The 7017-nt window shown below is 45.9% G+C and overlaps 3 non-coding genes across 3 annotated transcripts; 1 reads left to right on the top strand and 2 right to left on the bottom strand.

The window, feature by feature from the left end:
• The first annotated feature begins 620 nt into the window (after nt 1-620).
• trnal-uaa (transfer RNA leucine (anticodon UAA)) lies at nt 621-695 on the top strand. The gene has a single exon. It is a non-coding gene; the product is annotated as a tRNA-Leu (tRNA).
• A 319-nt stretch (nt 696-1014) lies between these two features.
• trnar-ucg (transfer RNA arginine (anticodon UCG)) lies at nt 1015-1104 on the bottom strand. The gene is given in 2 exon segments: nt 1015-1050; nt 1068-1104. It is a non-coding gene; the product is annotated as a tRNA-Arg (tRNA).
• A 3423-nt stretch (nt 1105-4527) lies between these two features.
• On the bottom strand, nt 4528-4610 carry trnas-cga (transfer RNA serine (anticodon CGA)). The gene has a single exon. It is a non-coding gene; the product is annotated as a tRNA-Ser (tRNA).
• Nucleotides 4611-7017: the final 2407 nt, after the last annotated feature.

The raw sequence follows: 7017 nt of genomic DNA, 5'->3' as shown, positions 1-7017 counted from the left end.
AAATTCTGAGGGGCCAAGATACAGTGGATAGGAAGGACGTATTTCCCTTAGCAGAAATGTCAATGATCAGGGGGGTAGATTTAAAGTAACTGGTAAAATGGTGAAAGAGGAGTTGACAACAACCATTTTCACACAGAGAGTGGAGGGAATCTGGAAGTCACTACCGATCACATTAATAGAAAGCACTATGGATATGTACTTGAAGTGCTGCAACCTACAGGGCTACAGACCCAGAGCTGGAAAGTGGGATTAGGCAAAATATCTCTTTTTCGTCTGGCAAAGACACGATGGGCCGAATGGCCTCCTTCTCTGGCGTAAATTTCTGTATTTCTATGATCTCTGCCCTTAATCTTCAATATTCCAGGGAATACAAGCCTAGATTATGTGATCTCTGCTCATAGCCTAACCCTTGGAGCCCTGGTAACACACTCGTGAATCTGCACCGCACTCCCTCCCAGGTCAATATATCCTTTCTAAGGTGCAGTGCGCAGAACTATACACAGTGGCCTAACCAGGCCTCTGTACAGCTGTCACACAACTTCCTTCCATTTACATTGTGCAGGACAGTTGTCTAATAGTTTGCACAGGTCATTTCACTGTTGAAAGGTTGCATTTGCGCAACTGCGATGGCCGAGTGGTTAAGGCGTTGGACTTAAAACCCAATCCCCGCGCAGGTTTGAACCCTGCTCGCAGCGATTCTACTACAATTTCTTTACTTTATTTCATCGGTTCACTGTGGAGATCACTGGCCCCGAAACTGATCAGAATTCTCTCCACTGCACGTTATTACACTGATTAACCCAAAGCTGTTGTTCCAATTGGAAACACTAATTTGTCATCAATTAGAAATTGTGGATTTGTTTGAAACTGTTGGCAAAGATCAGTGAGAAATTTACACACAAGACAGCACGTAAAAATTCCATTTAATAAAGAACCCTGCAATGTTTGGAAGGAAAAGAGTGGAAACGCGGTTTGGTTTTCTAAAGTTGAACATGAATTAAAAAGTGTGTAAAACGACCACGGCAGGACTCGAACCTGCAATCTTCTGATGGCATCTAGAATTTACACCGAAGTCAGACGCCTTATCCATTAGGCCACGCAGCCACACAAAGAAAAACTAAACAAATCCTCATAATGAGTGATGAAACTCCGTCACTGTGTTCATTTCAATAACAACAGAGAATGCTGGAAACACTCAACAGGTCAGGCAGCATCGAGTGAGGGAGAAACAGAGTTAACCTTTCAGGTCGAACCCTTCATCAGAACTGGAAAAGGTTAGGGAAGAGGGATTTTTAAGCAGGGGTGGGTGGAGGCGAGGTAAGAATAAACGGAATGTCTGTGATAGAATGGAAGGCAGGAGAGATTGACTTACAAAAGGGATGATGGTGCAAGGCAAAAGCAGAGGTAATAGGACAAGTTAACGATCAAAAGATGGCTCAATATGAGGTGTGAATGATTATGGCAGAAACATTAACAAATGTCATGTGAGGAAACATGGGAACAAATTAAAAAAATAAAAGAAATACAGGGGCCAATTTATAGCCTGAAATTGTTGAACTCAATGTTAAGTCCAGAAGGCTGTAAAGTGCCTAATAGAAAGATGAGGTGCTGTTCCTCGAGCTTACGTAGAGCTTCATTGGAACAGGGTAACAGGCCAAGGAAGGAGAGATCAGAGAGGGAGTGGAGCAGATAATTATAGTGACAGGTGACTGGAAGCTCGGGGTCACACTTGCCAACTGTTCTGCAAAGCGGGCACCCAATCAGAATTTGGTGTCACAATGTAGATTCAGCGAATACAGTAACTAAATTGTAAGAAGTACAGGTAATCGCTGATTCACCTGGAAGGAGTGTTTGGTGCCCTGGGCGATGGGAAGGAAGGAGTTAAAAGGGCAGGTGTTGCATCTCCTGCACTTGCATGGGATGGTGCTGGGCGAAGGAGAAGGGGTGTTGGGGTGATAGAGGAGTGGACCAGGCTGCCATGGAGAGAGCGGTCCCTTCGAAATGCTGAAAGGGAGGAGGGGAAGATGTGTTTGATGCTGGAGGTGGTGGAAATGGCGCAGGATGATCCGTTGAATGTGGAGGCGGGTGGGGTGAAAGGTGAGGACAAGGGGGGAACCCTATCATGTTTCTGGGAGTGAGCGGAAGGGATGAGAGCAGTAGTGCGGGAAATGGAACAGACATGGTCGAGTGTCATGTCGACCATGGTAGAAGGGGATCCTCAGTTGAGGAAAATGGAAGACATACCAGAAGCACTGGTATGGAAGGTGGCATCATCAGAAGAGATGCAACGGAGACAGAGAAACTGGGAGAATGGAATAGAATGGAATGGACAAATCCCCAGGGGTCTTGACAGGGTAAATGCTGAGAGGGTGTTTTCCCTCATGGGGGAATCTAGAATCAGGTGGCATAGTTTCAGAATAAGGGTTTGTTCATTTAAGACGCAGATGAGGAGGAATTTCTTCTCTCAGAGGTTTGTGAATCTTTGAAATTATCTACCCCAGAGAGCTGTGGAGCCTGAATCATTGATTATATTCAAGGCTGAGATAGACAGATTGTTGAACTATCGGAGAGTCAAGGGTTAAGGGGGAACAGGCAGAAAAGTGGAGTTAAGGCCAAGATCAGATCAGCCATGACATTATTGAATGGTGGAGCAGGTGCGAGGGGCTGAATGGCCTACTCCTGCTCCTATTTCTTATGTTCTAATGTTCTTATAAGGGCATCAGGTGCATGGGACCAACATCACCTCCAAGTTCCCCTCCAAGTTACACACCATCCCGACGTGAAAATGTATCACCATAACTTCATCGTCGCTAGGTCAAAATCCTGGAAATCCCTCCCTAACAGTACTATTGGAGTACCTTCACCTCATTGACTGCAGCGGGCCAAGAGGGCTTCTCACTACCACCTTCTCAAGGGCAATTTGGGATGTGCAATTAATGCTGGCCTTGCCAGCGATGCCCAAGTCCTAGGAACAAATTAAATTTACTTAAAATTGTCACGACTGGATGTGGAAGGATTGCAGAGCTTTGATCTGATCCGTTGGTTGTTGGATCGCTTAGCTCTGTCTACACATGCGGTTTCCATAGCTTAGCATGTGTGTAATCCTGAGTTGTAGCTTCATGAGGTTGGCACCTCATTTTAGGTACGCCTGGTGCTGCTCCTGAAATGCTCTTCTACACTCCTCATTGAACCAGGGCTGGTCCCCTGTCTTGATGCTAATGGTAGTCTGAGGAATACACCGGTCCATCAGGTTACAGATTGTGGTGGAATACAATTCCAAAACTGAGGCCCCCTCTGCCCTCTCGGGTGGACATAACAGATCCCATGGCACAATTGTAAGAAGAGCAGGGGGTGGTGAGGTTTACCCCGGTGTCCTGTCGCCAATATTTATCCTCAAATCACCATCACTAAAACAGGTTATCCTCGATTATCACTTTGTGGGAGCTTGCTGTGCACAGATTGGCTGCTGCTCTTTTTCCTACATGACAACAGTGACTACAACTACATTGCCTGTAAAGCGCTTTGAGACGTCCTCAGGTGAAAGGCGCTGTAGAAATCAGAGTTTTTCATTTACAGCCTTCGAAGTCACAGAATCACAGAAACCCCACAGTGCAGATAGAGGCCATTTCGGCCCATCGAGCCTGCACCGACACATATCCCACCCGATCCCCGTAACCCCTACACCAACACATATCCCACCCTATCCCCGTAACCCCACGTATTTAATCCCCCTAACACTAAGGGTCAATTTATCATAGCCAATCAACCTAACCCGCACATCTTTGGACTGTGGGAGGAAACCGGAGCACTGACAACTGACAAAAACCAAAAATCAACATAAATTGAATTTAACATCAAAAGGAGTTAAAGCTGGTCGGTTAGCTCAGTAGGTTAGAGCGTAAAGCTAATAACGCCAAGGTCCTGGGTTCGATCCCCATATGGGCCATTTACTTTTTGATGGTGTGGGTAGTTTCTTAATTTTGCTATTTGCTGAAAAGTTTGGAGCTGCAATACTTTGAAGCAAAGCTACAAAACCTTAGTTCTGCAGAGAGCTCAAGGGACTGGAAGGTTGACCCTGTGTCTATCTGTCCACAGATGGCGCTGATCTACAAATTACTCCTACTGGTCGCGTGGCCTAATGGATAAGGCGTTAGACTTCGGTATTAATTTCATGAGGTTATCAGGATATTGCAGGTTCGAGTCCTGCCGCGGTCTTTTTACACACTTTTTAATTCGTGTTCAGTTTTACAAAACCAAACCGTGTTCCCACTTAGTAGCTGAAGGTGATTCCATAACAAACACTGCAGGGCTCTTTATAATTAGTATTTTTGATGCTGCTTTGTGTGTGTATTGCTCACTAGTTCCCAACAAATCCACAATATCTAATTGATGCCGATAAATTATTAGTGTTTCAATTGGAACTTTGGGTTAATCAGTGTAATAAAGTGCAGTGGAGGGAATTCTGATCAATTTCGGGGCCAGTGATCGCCACAGGGAGCCGATGAAATAAAACATTTGCATCAAAGTCGCTGCGAGCAGGGTTCGAACCTGCGCGGGGAAACCTCATTGAGATTTCGAGTCCAACGCCTTTACCACTCGGCCATCGCAGCTGCACATTAACGTTGAGAAAATGCTTCCTACTGTGAGTGAGTCAGGAACTAGATGAGAGAAGACAGGTCATAAATACTCACCGATAAATCCAGCAGGTAATTCAGGATTAACTTCTTTGACCAAAGAGTGCTGAGAATGCAGTAGTTGAGGTGAATACTACTAGATGCATTTAAGAGGAAGGGAGAAAGGAATAGAAGGATATGCTGATAGGATTTTTTAAATTCGTTTATTGGTTGTGGATGCGCTGGCAAGGCCAGCATTAAATGCCCATCCCTAATTGCCCCTTGAGAAGGTGGTGGTGAGCCGCCTTCTTGAACCGCTGCTGTCCATGTGGTGAAGGTGCTCCCACAGTGCTGTTAGGGAGGGAGTTCCAGGATTTTGTCCCAGCGACGATGAAGGATCGGCAATATACTTCTAAGTCAGAATGGTGTGTGACTTGGAGGGGAACTTGGAGGTGGAGGTGTTCCCATGCGCCTGCTGCGCCTGTCCTTCTAGGTGGAAGAGGTTGCGTGTTTGGCAGGTGCTGCTGAAGAAGCCTTGGTGAGTTGCTGCAGTACATCTTGTAGATGGTACGCACTGCAGCCACGGTGCGCCGGTGGTGGAGGGAGTGAATGTTTAAGGTGGTGGATGGGGTGCCAATCAAGCAGGCTGCATTGTCCTGGATGGTGTCGAACTTCTTGAGTGTTGTTGGAGCTGCACTCATCCAGGCAAGTGGAGAGTATTCCATCACACTCCTTACTTGTGCCGTGTAGATGGTAGAAAGGCTTTGGGGAGTCAGGAGGTGAGACACCCGACGCAGAATGCCTAGCATCTGACCTTCTCTTGTTGTCACAGTATTTATGTTCAATGGTAAACCCCAGGATGTTGGTGGTCAGCTCCTTTGTTCATGTTGGACCAAGGTTTTAATGAAGTCGGGAGCCGAGTGCTCTTGGCAGAACCCAAAGCGGGCATCAATGAGCAGGTTATTGGTCAGTAAGTGCCACTTTACAGCACTGTGGATGACACCTTCCATTACTTTGCTGATGATTGAGAGTAGAGAGTAGACAGATGGGGCGGTAATTGGCTGGATTGGATTTGTCCTGCTTTTTGTGGACAGCACATACCTGGGCAGTCTTCCACATTGTTGGATAGATGCCAGTGTTGTAGCTGTACTAGAACAGCTTGGCTGGAGCACAAGTCTTCAGAATAATAGTCGGGGTGTTGTCAGGGCACAGAGCCATTGCTGTATCCAGTGTGCTCAGCCTTTTCTTGATATCACGTGGAGTGAATCGAATTGTCTGAAGACTGGCTTCTGTGATGGTGGGCACCTCAGGAGGAGGCTGATATGGATCAGGCCAGGTGGTCCGTCCAGTTTCATTTTTATTATTTTGTTTCATAGCGGTTTGTTACAACTGAGTGGTTTGCTAGGCCATGTCAGAGGGCAGTTAAGAATCAACCACATTGCTATGGGACTGGAGTCACACAAAGGCCAGACCGGGTAAGGACGGCAGATTTCTTTCCCTGAAAGACATTAGTGAACCAGATGGGTTTTTACGACAATCCGATAGTTGCATGGTTACCATTACTGATTCTAGTTTTATTTGCGGGGTGAGGAGAAATAGAGAAGGAGGAGCCTCGTGTGGAGACCAGTTCGTGCAAATGGACTGTTTCTGTGGGGCAGACTCTATAATATTATGTAACACCCATTTTAATCAGACACAGAATGATCCGGGACTGACAGCACATCCCTTTTAAACAGATACAGAATTACAAGGGATTTACAGCACATCCCTTTTAAACAGACACAGAATGACCCGGGACTGACAGCACATCCCTTTTAAACAGACACAGAATGATCCGGGACTGACAGCACATCCCATTTAAGCAGACTCAGAATGACCCGGGACTGACAGCACATCCCTTTTAAACAGACACCGAGTGATCCTGGACTGACAGTACATCCCTTTTAAACAGACACAGAATAATCCGGGACTGACAGCACATCCCTTTTAAACAGACATAGAATAATCCGGGACTGAAAGCATGTCCCTTTTAAACAGACGCAGAATGACCCGGGACTGACAGCACATCCCTTTTAAACAGACACAGAATAATCCGGGACTGACAGCATGTCCCTTTTAAACAGACACAGAATAAACCGGGACTGACAGCACGTCCCTTTTAAACAGACACAGAATGATCCGGGACTGACAGCATGTCCCTTTTAAACAGACACAGAATGATCCAGGACTGACAGCATGTCCCTATTAAACAGACACAGAATGATCCGGGACTGAAAGTAGACCCCTTTTAAACAGACATGGAATGCTGCCTGACCTAAAGAGTGTTTCCAGCATTTCATCTGTTTATATTTCAGATTTCCAGCATCAACACTATTTTGCTTTTGTAATAGAGTTTTACGTAATT

Source organism: Somniosus microcephalus, unplaced genomic scaffold (assembly GCF_052327205.1).
Source record: "Somniosus microcephalus isolate GS21.2 unplaced genomic scaffold, FLI_Smic_1.0 unresolved_chr8, whole genome shotgun sequence".
Lineage (NCBI taxonomy): Eukaryota > Metazoa > Chordata > Chondrichthyes > Squaliformes > Somniosidae > Somniosus > Somniosus microcephalus.
Note: the sequence above shows the minus strand (reverse complement) of the source record. Positions and strands in the feature narration are given on the sequence as shown.